This window comes from Nannobrachium achirus (assembly GCF_963921795.1).
Source record: "Nannobrachium achirus genome assembly, chromosome: 11".
Classification (NCBI taxonomy): Eukaryota; Metazoa; Chordata; class Actinopteri; order Myctophiformes; family Myctophidae; genus Nannobrachium; species Nannobrachium achirus.
In genome coordinates this window covers 41,910,377-41,926,794 of record NC_137820.1, presented here as the reverse complement: position 1 = coordinate 41,926,794, position 16,418 = coordinate 41,910,377, and the positions used below count along the sequence as shown (strand labels likewise).

The following is a 16,418-nucleotide window of genomic DNA, read 5'->3' as shown; positions in this document are numbered from 1 at the left end:
ACATTTGAATCTGCTCGGTCGTCATTTTATCCGTCAAGTTATAATCTATCAGAGTGCGGTATACTTCCCAACCGATAGGGTCGCATAGTGGAAAGCATACAGAGAAAAATGTCGTCCGTCGGATTAAAATGCTTTTTATTAAAGAATACGGAAGATACGGGTACTTCTGTGGGTCCGTCCTATATTATAACATCCGTATCCCAAGAGTAAGCCCTTTATATTTGAAATATAAACGTTTCTGTAGACATAAGGGACAAATATGGGGGAAGCATGCTAAACCAGGCTGAAGCTCATCCATGACTGTGATATGACATTATCTACAGGGTTAACTCCCAGCATGCACCTTGCGCTAGCTACACAGCCAGACGATCCAGCGCCAGCTATAGTGCACCGGCTTGCTGAAGGGACAGTCAATTTCTTTACCTCCGTTCATTTTGGTAAGTTATACGTTTATTTATTTATTTATTACTCACAATTGCCGTCGGCGACGGCAATTGTGACTTTGCTTTTATTACATTTTGTATGTTTTGCTTTTATTAAACTACTGTACTAAACAGGAGTCCCACAGTAGCTTTATAGCTCTATATGGGGCTAAGCATACAAGCTAGTAAAACAAACTGTCGTGACTCGTGAGTTGAGTAGCAAAAGTGTCACTGGGACTGAGTGAATATGACAATAATATAGCGTAAGCGATTAAATTGTCTTCATGGAGAGATTGTTCGTCCGTAATCATGTCACTGCTTTATATTGCTTTGTTTGGCAACTCTCGTATCGCGCCAAAATAGAAAAGACGATTTTTGACAGGTAATCAATTTTGATATAACACCTTCCCGTCAGGTTACAATGGTGTTGGTGTTGTGAAAAGACAGGTGACCCGTCACAAAGTGTTACCGATTTCGCGCCTAAGGTTTTTGCGCCCTTTACACAAACTTGTAACATTTCAGGGTTAAATATAATATAATAAGTATTGTGGGAAACGCCTCACAGCTCAACCTTACTAGTAGTATGTGTAAACAACCTATACCTTTTAATTAGAAAATACATTTTACACAAGACAAATGCCTGAGTCACTAAAATACTGCATTTAATCTGCCTGGTCAATTGAAATAGCTGGTAACAGCTACTATACAGCCAATTTAAAATAAAAATGTATTCATTAAAGCAAATTATGCTGCTTTAAAATGACAATACCAAGGTAGTTAAAGGGATATTACACTTTCAAACAAACTTTTAGGTCTAATCAGGCTTGTATGAACACCCTGAACAGTTTTTAATTTGCTTCATTCAGTATTTAGATATTTGATGTAAATGTTACCAGCTCCAACACGCCCAGGCCCTCTCCACACACACACTCATTGTATCTTCAAACTCCATTTTAACCATGATAGATTCATTAAAAACACACATTATTTTTTCTGGTGACTCATAATACCCTCCTAATACGTGAGCAGACCGTGTTTTTTCAATAACTTTTTTCATTTATTTTCAATAAAATATTATTGTATTTAATGTTTTCCATTTTCCCAAAGAATTATTAAAAATAAATGAAAAACGTTATTGAAAAAACACGGTCTGCTCACGTATTAGGAGGGTATTATGAGTCACCAGAAAAAATAATGGGTGTTTTTAATGAATCTATCATGGTTAAAATGGAGTTTGAAGTTACAATGGGTGTGTATGTGGAGAGGGCCTGGGCGTGTTGGAGCTGGTAACATTTACATCAAATATCTAAATACTGAATGAAGCAAATTAAAAACTGTTCAGGGTGTTCATACAAGCCTGATTAGACCTAAAAGTTTGTTTGAAAGTGTAATATCCCTTTAAGGTTAAAATACATTAATATCAAGTCATTTCATTGTGTAATTCTAATTTACTTAATCTGATTTAATTCTAGTCATGTCAAGTTCATGATTCATGTAGGCTACATATTGTTTTACTATATAAAAATGTGCCCCCCCCCCCATCTGTTCCCTCAGTCATTTCATCTTGGAGCTGAGCAGATCTGTGAGGGGTCCACCATGGACAGGTGCAGACACTGACTGCATGGGGTCTGGAGAACCTGACTGAGACATTTAAAGGTAAGTTCATTATTATTGAGTTGTACTGTAAAATATTCTTTTTATATATTAAACATGGAAGGTCATATCCAGTTTTGCTGGATTGTCTCTATTTTTTTTTATTATGTGTAAGATTTGACAAGGTTTGACACTGACATCACTGTGATGTCAGGAGAACCACACTAACCCCAATCCCATTTATGCCCATATATGGAGATCCCTGATGTCATCAATATTAAGCCTATATCTAACATGACTTCATATGGGAATGCTCGTATATGGAGGCTACATACCACACTAACAGAATCAATAAATGGCCAAGACAGCCCCTATCTGTGTGGCTGGTTCTGCATACAGGGATCTCCATAAAGGGGCATAAAGGGATTATATGTATGATGTCAGATGGAGAGACAGCCGCTGGCCGCCGCGTCCACGTCCATGGACGCGTCCGTGGACGCGTCCATGGACGCGGCCGCGAAAAAAACGGCCGTGGACGCGAGGCCTCGTCCAAGGACGCAAACGGCCGGCCGTCCCGGCCGTGGACGCGGCCGTGGACGCGGCCGTGGACGCAGACGGCCGGGGACGCGGCCGTGGACGAGGCCGTGGACGAGGCCGCGGCCGTGGACGCAAACGGCCGGCCGTGGACGCGTCCATGGACGAGGCCGCGAAAAAAAGGCAGCGAAAAAGAAAAAAAAAGGTGTCTATTGTATGTATTTTTTGATGGAGAATTCAAATATGACCTTCTTTTTTGCATAGGACAACTCTAACCTGCATCAATTGGTATTTTATAATTGCCAATTGTACCCTATCCATCTAAAAAACAAATTGGATGTCTATTGCATGTATTTTTTGATGGAGAATTCAAATATTACCTTCTTTTTGGGATAGGACAACTCTAACCGGCATCAATTGGTATTTTATAATTGCCAATTGTACCCTATCCATCTCAAAAACAAATTGGATGTCTATTGTATGTATTTTTTGATGGGGAATTCAAATGTTACCTTCTTTTTTAACCTGCATCAATTGGTGCATCAAACTTCTATCTATCTATCTATCTATCTATCTATCTATCCATCTATCTATCCATCTATTTATTTATACTTCATCTTTAGTCCAGAAGAGAGTTCAGCCTCAGGAACTTGCACACATGGAACTGTGTCATGACTGTGTCATGGAGCTAAAACAGAGCTATGTTAATACTCACAATGACTCTGATGGACCAATCAGGGTGGTGGTGGGGGGAGGGATCAACAATAGACAGAAACTGGATAATGCTTTGTTAACTGTCCCACCTAAGTCCCTGCTAGTCTGAACAAACATCACATTCCCTCTCATAACACTACTACTACTACATTTATATAAAGCTGCTCTTGCATTTGAATTCAAGTCTGACACAAGTTAAGGTTAACTTAGGTAGTATTTCATTTTGCTGGCTTTTAGGGTCTGTGTGTGAGTGTATAGGCTCACAAATTATTATAATTGTCATTAAGTGACTCTATCTATCTATCTATCTATCTATCTATCTATCTATTTATACTTACTGTTTACATTTTCTATAAATATTTATTTCTATATAAAACTCAGTTGTGTGGAGTTATTGTGTGCCTTTTCTTGTAGCTAAAGAGTCCATTTGTTCACTAGACATTAAGTCAAGGTTACTATTTTGAGTTGAAGCTAAGTGTTTTATTGCTTTGTGGTTTAACATGATTTAAAAGGCAAATTCATTGTTATGGTTACTTTAGAAGACTGCTTTTGCATTCATGAGTTAAAAAGAGAGCCAATCTAATTCAAAGAGTTAAGTTAAAGGAACACAAAACATGACCTAACTCACAGCTGCCATTGGACAGACAGTTACAACATAGGCCTACTCTTATCTTTCACAGAACAATTATCATTTGTTTTATCTATTTGAGACTATGTAGCTGCTCTATGGGAAATAGAGCATTATATCAGCCTATTCAATTGATAATGACCAATGGGTGCCAGTTTCTAAGTAGTTAACCATATTAACATAACAATATATGTGGCCTAGACATGGATATTGCCCAATCAACTCGTAATCTACAGAAATGTCCACCACATCACACAGTATAAAACTTAGTAGGCTCAGTGGATTCACCTATGTTAAATCATGTCAGGTTAGTTTGGTTCAAGGTTCAAGTATAATAATTTATGAGACAAAAATGTAAACAGCACAAATGTACAATCACATCTCGGCTAGAATGATAACATAAAGTCCTGACTACTCCTTGTTATTGTGGTCCTAAATACTACAATGATTAGTTTGGATGCATTGCTTCTATCATGTCCAATTAAAAATAAATACATTACATACATACAGAAATCTGCCTTCTCCTGTATTGTATTAGTGACATTCATTATAAATAGTAAAATAACAGGACAGAGCAAAAAAGGCCTCTGTTGTGTCTTTATCTGATCACATGCAATCAGACACTCACACTGCACAGCAATACTTTATTACAGGCTCAAGGCCCACAGGGTAAGAAGACAATACATTACAAAGATAATAATTTAAAAAAACAACAACAGAGAGTACATTCACCGAGCCCCACCGGAGCTAAAGAGGCACTCATGCCAGTGTCCACTAATGGTAGACGTGTACCTGACAGAGCTACATCCAGGGTCTGTCATCAGTCTCTGGAACAATCTGAAACAATGTATCTTTCCTGTGGCTGTTATAATGAACACAAACAGATCAGAAAGTAATTTAACATACAACAATGTAAGGGATTCCTTTCTATTAAAAGCAAAATCATCACCGGGTCAAAGTTGCTTGGTTCTCCCCATATAAAGGCATGTAGGTAACAGTAACATGATATTATGTCATGAATGATAAAAGGAATGTTTAAACACTTTGATGTGTGTGAGTTTATCTGGAGACTTACTCAGTCTGTGACTTACAGAGATCTTGATGGTCTTTGGGTTCCACCCGTTCATCAGAATTGCCGCTGGTGCCGTCTAGAGATTTCATCTTCACTTGAAGTCTGGAGTCTTGAAATTATGTACAGTGTATTCTGGACAGTTGTGGACACTCTGCAACTAACCTAACCTAACACACACTATGTGTTAATGTTGATCAATATAATAATGTAAAAATACTAAGTTAAGTAGACCTAAGTAAGAAATAGTAAATACATTGTAATAATACATTGAAGGGGAAAATGTAGGAAAACAAATGCAACTCAGCATTGAATTTATGGCAAACATTTTGCTACTCAACCCTTTCCAAATAATATACAATTAAGAAGTGGGATGTTCCACTTAGTAAGAGAAAGAATTAATGAAATATTACATTTTTAAAAAGCTAGAAGACTCACCTATTATAGTAACCATGTGAATTGCTAATAATGTTATGGGTCAGATGTGTAAAGATCTATCACATTGTATTGTTCTTTTCAGACTCAACAATAATAATGATGATGTTACTTAAATGCTGATCAATGTGTGAATCTGGCTCTTATCAGGTGTGTGTTTTCTCTCCCTGTCCTGTGCTGTCCTCAGTTAAACCAAGACAGTGCTGTTGTGAGCTGTTGTGACCAATGTGGAAAAAGCCTTCAGCTCAATTTATTATCTCAAAGTAGACCAGAGAATTCATACCGGAGTGAAGCCATTCAGCTGTGAACAATGTGGGAAGTATTTAGCTCGGTCTGGACAATTAAAAGATCATAAGCGTTCACATACTGGAGAGAAACCTTATTGTTGTGACCAGTGTGGGAAAAGATTTGTTCAAAAGGGGATTTTAAAAGAACACCAGGGAATTCACACTAGAGAGAAGCCCTATTGCTGTGACCAGTGTGGGAAAAGCTTTACTCTATTTTCTTATCTCAAAATACATGAACGAATTCACACAGGAGAGAAACCATACAGCTGTGTCCAATGTGGGGAAAAGTTCAGTTTAATGGCTGCTCTGAAAGTACACCAGAGATTTCACACCGAAGAAAAGCCTTACTGCTGTGAACACTGTGGCAAACGTTTCACTGTAAAATCTAGCCTCGTACAACACAAGAAGATTCACACTTGAGAGAGACCTTACTGCTGTCACCAATGTGGGAAAAGGTTCACTCTGAAGACGGCTCTGAAAAGACACCTGAAAATCCACACTGGTGAGAAGCCATATACTGCTGTGTCCAGTGTGAGAAAAGGTTCAGTGATATGCATCATCTCAAAGCACACCAGAAAAATCACACTGGAAAGAAACCTTATTGCTGTGACCAGTGTGGAAAGAGCTTTCCTAGACTGGAACATATCAAAATACACCAACAAATTCACACCGGAGAGAAACCTTATATCTGTAACCAATGTGGGGAAAGCTCTGTCAGGTACACGTCTACCGTTAGAGGACACTGGCATGAGTGCCTCTTTAGCTCCGGTGGGGCTTGGTGAATGTACTCTCTGTTGTTGTTTTTTTAATTATTATCTTTGTAATGTATTGTCTTCTTACCCTGTGGGCCTTGAGCCTGTAATAAAGTATTGCTGTGCAGTGTGAGTGTCTGATTGCATGTGATCAGATAAAGACACAACATAGGCCTTTTTTGCTCTGTCCTGTTATTTTACTATTTATAATGAATGTCACTAATACAATACAGGAGAAGGCAGATTTCTGTATGTATGTAATGTATTTATTTTTAATTGGACATGATAGAAGCAATGCATCCAAACTAATCATTGTAGTATTTAGGACCACAATAACAAGGAGTAGTCAGGACTTTATGTTATCATTCTAGCCTAGATGTGATTGTAAATTTGTGCTGTTTACATATTTGTCTCATAAATTATTATACTTGAACCTTGAACCAAACTAACCTGACATGATTTAACATAGGTAATCCACTAAGCCTACTAGGTTTTATACTGTGTGATGTGGTGGACATTTCTGTAGATTACGAGTTGATTGGGCAATATCCATGTCTAGGCCACATATATTGTTATGTTAATATGCTTTAACTACTTAGAAACTGGCACCCATTGGTCATTATCAATTGAATAGGCTGATATAATGCTCTATTTCCCCTAGAGCAGCTACATAGTCTCAAATAGATAAAATAAATGATAATTGTCTGTTCTGTGAAAGATAAGAGTATGTTGTAACTGTCTGTCCAATGGCAGCTGTGAGTTAGGTCATGTTTTGTGTTCCTTTAACTTAACTCTTTGAATTAGCTTGGCTCTCTTTTTAACTCATGAATGCAAAAGCAGTCTTCTAAAGTAACCATAACAATGAATTTGCCTTTTAAATCATGTTAAACCACAAAGCAATAAAACACTTAGCTTCAACTCAAAATAGTAACCTTGACTTAATGTCTAGTGAACAAATGGACTCTTTAGCTACAAGAAAAGGCACACAATAACTCCACACAACTGAGTTTTATATAGAAATAAATATTTATAGAAAATGTAAACAGTAAGTATAAATAAATAGATGGATAGATTGATAGATAGATAGATATATAGATAGATAGATAGAGTCACTTAATGACAATTATAATAATTTGTGAGCCTACACACTCACACACAGACCCTAAAAGCCAGCAAAATGAAATACTACCTAAGTTAACCTTAACTTGTGTCAGACTTGCATTCAAATGCAAGAGCAGCTTTATATAAATGTAGTAGTAGTAGTAGTAGTAGTAGTAGTAGTAGTAGTAGTAGTATTATGAGAGGGAAGGTGATGTTTGTTCAGACTAGCAGGGACTTAGGTGGGACAGTTAACAAAGCATTATCCAGTTTCTGTCTATTGTTGATCCCTCCCCCCACCACCACCCTGATTGGTCCATCAGAGTCATTGTGAGTATTTAACATAGCTCTGTTTTAGCTCCATGACACAGTCATGACACAGTTCCATGTGTGCAAGTTCCTGAGGCTGAACTCTCTTCTGGACTAAAGGTGAAGTATAAATAAATAGATAGATAGATAGATAGATAGATAGATAGATAGATAGTAGGTTGATGCACCAATTGATGCAGGTTAGAGTTGTCCTAGCTAAAAAAGAAGGTAACATTTGAATTCCCCATCAAAAAATACATACAATAGACATCCAATTTGTTTTTGAGATGGATAGGGTACAATTGGCAATTATAAAATACCAATTGATGCCGGTTAGAGTTGTCCTATCCCAAAAAGAAGGTAATATTTGAATTCTCCATCAAAAAATACATACAATAGACATCCAATTTGTTTTTTAGATGGATAGTGTACAATTGGCAATTATAAAATACCAATTGATGCAGGTTAGAGTTGTCCTATGCAAAAAAGAAGGTCATATTTGAATTCTCCATCAAAAAATACATACAATAGACATCCAATTTGTTTTTTAGATGGATAGTGTACAATTGGCAATTATAAAATACCAATTGATGCAGGTTAGAGTTGTCCTATGCAAAAAAGAAGGTCATATTTGAATTCTCCATCAAAAAATACATACAATAGACACCCTTTTTTTTTTTTTCACTGCCTTTTTTTCGCGGCCTCGTCCACGGCCGGCCGTTTGCGTCCACGGCCTCGTCCACGGCCTCGTCCACGGCCGCGTCCCCGGCCGTCTGCGTCCACGGCCGCGTCCACGGCCGGGACGGCCGGCCGTTTGCGTCCGTGGACGCGGCCTAAACCACATTTACGTACAGATAAAACCTGTTCATCCTGGCCGCGTCCACGGCCGTTTTTTTCGCGGCCGCGTCCATGGACGCGTCCACGGCCGCGTCCATGGACGTGGACGCGGTGGCCAACGGCTCTTGCTGGTCAGATGTCATAGTCGTCACAGGACTTTAACATAACAAATAACTGAGTAAGCCTGTTTGGGGTCTCACAGCATATCTCCATATACAGTACATGGATCTCTATATATGGGTCCAGGGGTCTCCATATGTGGGTAATTGGTCCGATATTCCCCATCATAACTCCAGCTTCTCTTTTCTGACTTTTCTGGCTCTACTTAGAGGGAAGTGGATTCGGAGCAATGGATCTAAAAGCCTCCATCAAATCTTGAAGGAGTTCCCTCGTCTTGTAGATACTCCTCCTGGCATGGTAAGAAAATGATTTTACTATTGCAGTTGTGTCTATTTGAATGGTTGATACTAACCCTGCCCCTCTGCAATGCACTACAAGTTTATGTTTAATCACTGAGACCCTACAGCAGGTGTTTTCAAAGTGGGTGACGGGGCACCCTGGGGTGCCATAACAGCACAGCATTCCAGGGGTGACTCAGAATAATTTGATGATATTTGGAATTCAGCAATATCACTACATCAATATCACTTCACTATGTGTAGACCTGATTTGCACTTTAATTGATGAGTTATTTTCCCATCTACGGCCAACTCTTAACCAAAAATAGCAGATCTACAAGCTCACAATGCGCCACGTGACGCGTTGTGAGCTTGTAGATTGGCTATTTGGTGAACCTTCCCCCCCGGAATAGGCATACTGGGTTTCAAGTGGTTAAACATCAAGTATAAAGTTATTTTCAGTCAGTTCTGATGGAAATGGATATGTCTCTGTGAAATAGCCTACCGTATCTCAGGTGGAAAAATGTGCATATTGATATTTGCGTCGCTTATGTAAGATTCTTAAAATTAACAGTGTAATTCAGGGTTGCCGTGGATGAAAAGGTTTACAGGGGGTGCCCCGAGTCAAAAGTTTGAAAACCCCTGCCCTACGGTATATACTTAGTAGACCTGAGTGCCCCAGGGGTCTATACGTGGTGCACTGACTGCACTCCTTTTTTCCCCCTCCACAGTCAACACCAAATGCCTATGCTGAATATTGGCCTGTTGAAGTGACACTGTCAAATTGTCTCCTAACCCTTTCCTAACGGGTACTACAAACCCATATGATTTATTTAAACAATGTTCTATTGTTTTTTCATGTTTTTCAAAATGTATCAGATATCACAAGACTTCCAGCAGCTTCATCCAGAGGCAGTGGGGAAACTGTTCAAGAACTGGGCTAGTTTGAGAGACAGAATCCTTGCATATGCCCAGCGAGAGGGAAAACTGACCTTAGAGCTTGATGACATGACACCAGGTAAGCTATTTCTTAATATGTATCACACACACTCACATAGGGTTGGGATCCTTTATTTGAACAATTCCGGTTTGTTAACGATTCCTATAGTAGGTTCCAAATGGAACCTAACAGGTCTTTAACTCTGTACAAATGGAACTTTGTGGGTCCATTTGGTGCCATTTGCACACTTAAGAGTTATGGTGTTCCTTGAAGTTTGTGAACCACTGGTATTGTAATCCAGCCAGAAATGGTACCAAATGTGATGGAACCGATTACGGATCCTCAATGTTGGATCCAGTTCTGAATCACACACACACACACACACACACACACACACACACACACACACACACACACACACACACACACACACACACACACACACACACACACACACACACACACACACACACACACACACACACACACACACACACACACACACACACACACACACACACACACACACACACACACACACACACCGGTTCTTTGAAAATGGTAGATCTTGCATTGCGTCCCGAAGGGACTCGTTGAGAGCTTGTATATTTGGTATTTGAAATCTTGTATATCTTGTAATCTTGTATCTCAGTGTTAATTTTTTTCTGTCTGGAAACAATTTAAACCATGAAGGTTGCTCAAAAGCTAATTTGACTCACTGTTTTAACTGTAACTGTATCAATAATAATCCAACCAGTAAGTTTTAAGTTTAATTTTCTACTTCAATATGTTGTTTCTGTGTTTTTTCATACTCCCATAAGATGGTCTCATGTCTGAAACGTTGCTCTAAAGAATCCTAACTTGTTGTGTAATTAACAGGTGGGGACTAACATGGTGCAGTATCTTCAAACGGCTCAATCCTTCCCGCACATGCTGTGTCTTGGTGATGACAAGACAACAAGCCAGGCCTTCACCATCGTGTCAGACTGTGCCATTGAAGCGGAGACTTTGCTGGGTGCAGTAGACACTTAAGGCTTTCTTTGTTTTAAAAAATTTACACCAGAAGTATGAAGACCTCCTCTACAGGCTCAATAAAGTTGCCTGAATTCACAAAGTACTTCATCTGCTTGAAGTCTGACTCTAACCCTTGAAATGGACATGCTGCAGCCTCAAATTCCTGGGCAAGCTCTTTTACCTTAGGATCGTCATTATGCCCAAATTCTTCAAACGGGTGCAACGTCTTCATCTGTAGTGAACTGACAATGTCTGAAACCAAACTGGATGTTTGTTGCACAACAAGACTGACTGTACTGTAGGTCTGAGATGATTTAGCCTTAAAGGAGGACTTCACCACTTTTCAACCTATCTTCATATAATAGGTTCTCACTAATGTTCATGATAAAATATCTCAATTTTTTTCTACTCAGTCTGGGTCTCATAGGAGAGCTGTGGGGGGTCAAATCCTTCCACCGGTGACATCATCAATGGGAAATGCAAGCTAATAGAAACTGCAGGCTTTCTATTCCTGAAAAGTTGCAATGTTAAAGTGGAAGCCATTGTTCTCGTGATTATAAAAATCTATTTTTAAACAAAAAAAAGACTTAAAAAAAAATCTGTCAAACGATGATGTCACCGGTGGAAGGATTTGACAGCTCTCCTATGAGACCCAGACTGAGTAGGAAAAAAAGTGCTATTTTATTAATAATATTAGTGAGGACCTATTATATGAAGACAGTTTGAAAAGTGGTGAAGTCCTCCTTTAAGGGTTGCCAAAAACAGCTATTCGCTCTGTTAAAGGACAACTTTATTTTTTTACAACAAGGGTTCATATTTTAGATTGTAATTAAAGAATATAAAAGATGAGAGTTCAAATGTTTTCATGCACTCCTTTCTATCATTTTAGAGATTTAGATTATTTTGATTTCAGTGGTTGGGGGCATGCGTACAAGAGCTCTGTTCCTGATCTGTGTGTACAGTGTTCTGACTTGAGAAGCCAGTCTTTTATCGCATTCCCCTGAAACCTCTATTGCGTAAAGTGCTTGAGATCCCGGGCATTTTGGATGCTATGTTTGCCTGGCAGAAAAGAGAAGCTGGAGTCCTTTCAGAATTTTATGATGGAGAATACTGTAAGCAGCATCCCCCAGCTAAGTTGTCTGTTCCACGTAATTGTTTTGTTGTAAAATAATGGTTAATAAATATTGCATTAAATGCATTGTTCTTGATTTCAAAGCGTGTGTGTGTGTGGGGGGGGGTGGTATTTTCTAAAGAAAATGTTGCAATAAATGCATTTTTATATGTACATTTAGGATGTGTTTGGAATTCGTAATTATAATTATTTAACATGACAATAGTTAATTTCAAAGCTGTTAATAAATGCATTTTTATATGTACATTTAGGATGTGTTTGGAATTCGTTATTATAATTATTTAACATGACAATAGTTAATTTCAACCAATATCTTGAGTCAAATGAACAACCCAGTGTATGGTTTATATTTAACCCAGGGATATAGTTAATTTCAACCAATAGCTTGGGTCAAATGAACAACCCAGTGTATGGTTTATATTTAACCCAGGCATATAGTTAATTTCAATCACTACGTTGGGTGAAATGATCAACCCAGCACATGGGCTAAAATGATCCAACCCAGCACATGGGCTAAGACAACCCAGCGCTGGGTGCGTCCCATAGTGACCCAGCGCTGGGTTACGGTTGGGTTGTTTTTCAACCCAGCATTTTTAAGTGTGTACTGTTCCAAGGCATTAGAGTGCAAAATCTCTGAACCCTGAGATCTCAGAAAGTGCTGAAAATGATGACAATAAATGCAAGATATGAGATATAGATGAGAGGCAGAGCAGGCCATGGTACGATCATGAAAGACTCACTGATAGCTCATACAAACAGAGCATGATTTTCATTTTCACAGATCAACCTCTCCAGGCGTGTGCATTATGTTTGCACAATCAACACGCTATGAGATGGTATGGAAGCCAGCCGCACAGGATTCCAGAGCTGAGTAAAATATCTTCTTTAGTAGACACCAGATGCTGTACAAATGATTCTGTGAATGTACTATAGGTCAACTGTATGGGAATTGAAATGCATGAAAAGCTAATAAGCAGTTCTTCTCAGGTGATATTCTAATCCCCTAAAGCGAGGTGGAAGCCAAGCATGGAGTTACAGAGTGAGTGAGCAATCAATTAAACCAAGAATAGAACAGGTCCACTCTGTCCCTTGAGGGACCCTTGTGTTGTCATGTTTTGTTTTGTTGTCAGCTCTCTACTAATACATGTTTTCTCAATGACTGACTTTACAAAACTGGGACGTACTGTATAACGGGGGAAAATTGGTCTGTTTAGCAATTTGTAAAACTGTCCACTATGCATATATATAGGCTACATGGTAAAAACATCTGAACATTTGACAACCTAAATCCATTTTTGGTAAAACTGATTTTTCAGAATCACTAAAAAATACATTTTCTGTTTAATTACACAGGATAATTAATAATATAGCAATGTGCATGATAATCTATTTATTTTCTTTTTCTTTTCTTTTTTGGTTGACAAAAACATATTAGCAGCCGATACCAATTTGACTCACATTAGTTCACAGCTAATATGCACTCACAATGATGCAGAATAATGATGCTAAGTTCATGTGTAAAAACATCGCCACCCAACAACAAAAATGTTACTCTAACTACACTGAATGAATGACAACCTCTTCCCCCAGGCCTGGCATGGCCAGACCATAGCTACAAGCTTGGGATCTGCTTGTAGATCTGCTATATTTTCAAAGAAATATCAAAGTGCAAAATGTGGAATATTTTTTTAAACATGATTTTAACACCACAAATCTGGTATGGGGGCCCCTGGAACAAAAATATCTTCATATGGGGGTCCGTAGACAAATACATTAATTTGGGGCTCCTTGACATGAAAATGTTTGATAACCACTGGTTTCAACCCTTATTTAAAAATAAATCATTGGACGGAAGCAGAAATAAGCAACAACACTTACTAGTAATAACATTGTATTGAACTGAATTGAAGACTTCTGTAATGTAATATCTAATACTTGGATGTGTTAACGCACTGTGAGCAAGTCGGTTATGAGAATGGTAATGCACACTGCATTACCATTTATATTTCTGCTCAACACTAGCCAGGGGTTAGGCTTTATTTGCTGATATTGTTGCACAGTTTTTCCACAAAGATCTGAGCAAATAGATGCTTGACAGAAGTGTATAATAAACCTTTCCCCAAGAGGCCCATATTTCTAGGACTGTGAATTTGGGGAGACTTCTGTCTTTTGCAAATGAACATTTTGCTACTACAGTGAGTGAGTTGCACAAGTACCTCCGAGCAGCTCAACAGGACATAAATCTCAGAACAGATGACAAATCAGGCGATTGTCTCAACAAATGTGCAGCGTATTGAGGGGTGTTAGAGGGGCTCCGGTGGGACTTAATTAGCCACAAGAAGCAGTGACTGAAACTCAACACTGCTACAACTCCTAGATGGGGGACATGGTGCCGTTCACTCAATCTGTCGATACACATTTATGACTGTTCAAACCTGCTCATCCGTGGCCCTTGTGGGTGTAGGAAAAAAGCTAAATTGTTGTTTGAATGCTTGATGTAAAATAGTTTTTTTAATCTTGGCACTGTTTACCTTTGAGAGATTATTTTACATGTTACTTACCAATTGAATAATTACGCCCACATTTGGCCTTTTGACTTCGAACATGCTTTTGCAGGTTAGTTCCACGCTCCCAGATCAAGATTTTCCGAATACTGGCACATAAAAAGTTCACGTCGGGGTTGGGGAAAACAGTATAAATCGCTTATTTAGTCAGCCTGTGCCATGTTTTCCCCCCGACGGGAGATGCCAGTATTGCTGTCTTCCCATTGTAGCAGAATCGGTAGCTAGTGGGGAGTTTCCGGGTTGAATGGGAAAACATGGCACAGGCTGACTAAATAAGCAATTTAAACAGTTTTCCCAACCCCAACATAAACTTTTTTATGTGCTGGTGTTCGGAGAATCATACTCTGGGAGTGTGGAACTACCTTCACGTTTTGGATACGTTGTATAGGGTGATCCCCTCCACCGTGGAGGAATTCCTCCTAGGATCTCATCTCGGAACCCAACAGTTCTACAGCGGAGGGTGAGGTTTTAAATGGGGCTATTAAACAACATGCCGTAGCTTAGCAAATGCTCATTCATTCAAGTTGTGATTCCACCGGATTTACACCAACTTGAAAAATGCAACAACAACAAAAAGAATCAGTCAAATCTTGTTAATGGCAGTGAGGGCTTATAAAATAAAATCATTTTATAATTTTAATACATTTTAATATCATTTAATATAATTTTTAATAAATATATATAGATATATAGATATATTTGTTTTGTTTGTTTTTGTTTCATGAGTCATGTCAGTCTTACATGTGTAAAGCAGTGGGTGAATGTAATTTTTAAAATGTAACTGCGACTTGCTGGTAGCTAAAAATAATTCCACCCACTCTTTTACACCTGTAAACTTGAGAAGTTGAGTTGAGGTTAGCTGTACAGTTGAGGGTTCTGACAAGAGTCTATATTGGTCACTATACTCACTAAGGGCCATTATAACTGTCTGTGCCGGTTTCGTTGATGCCCTAAAACTATGTATCTTCTGGATGCAGCCTAAACTAAGGCATCCCTTCATTTCTCGGGCAAAAGAGAGTGGGTGGAGTGAGTGTTACATAACCCTTTAGGAGGAAGATCCACGTCTCAAGAGAGGGAGAGGGAAAGTGACAGGGGAAGGCGACACCACAAAGGAGGAAGAAGGCAGTCTGCCTCAAGCAAACTGCGGCACCCACCAACATCCAACAAGAGGCTTCACACAGACAGCCTTCATCAGCACAACAGCCCGCTTTAAAAGAAGGCAGGGAAGGAAAACGTCTATTTTCTCTTCATTTGTGTAATCAACGGGTGCCAAGGAATTAGACAAGTGGAAGGGAGGAGGGAGGAGGGAAGCGTGGGACTCCCATGTGGCTTATCTTCTCTTCGCTGTCACTAAGACATGGGGATCAAGGGCTGGGCGGGGGAAAAAAAGAACTGGGGGAAGACGTGATGCTCGATCAGTCTCCTCCTGCGCGTGTTGAACGTGAGAGCTGCTTTTCCTGTTTAAGCCAGAAAGGGAGCTGCCTTTATAATCTTCATGGCAGTCTTTCAAATTAAACAAAATCCTCTTATTCCGACGTGTTACTTCATCTAGCCCCTAATCATTTTATCAAAGTTCCATATGCTTCCAGTTATTTTAATCAGTGATGCCAAGACTACATGTACCGTAAATGAGTAGCTGCTGCAAATCAGGCTCGATTGCCAGAGACTGCAAAGGAACAAGATTAGAGCAAG

General features: G+C 39.1%; 1 long non-coding RNA gene across 1 annotated transcript; it reads left to right on the top strand.

The window, feature by feature from the left end:
* Nucleotides 1–9,005: 9,005 nt before the first annotated feature.
* Nucleotides 9,006–11,344, top strand: LOC308294577. The gene is made up of 3 exons (XR_013962523.1): nt 9,006–9,095; nt 9,956–10,094; nt 10,896–11,344. It is a non-coding gene; the product is annotated as an uncharacterized lncRNA (long non-coding RNA).
* The last annotated feature ends 5,074 nt before the right edge of the window (nt 11,345–16,418 follow it).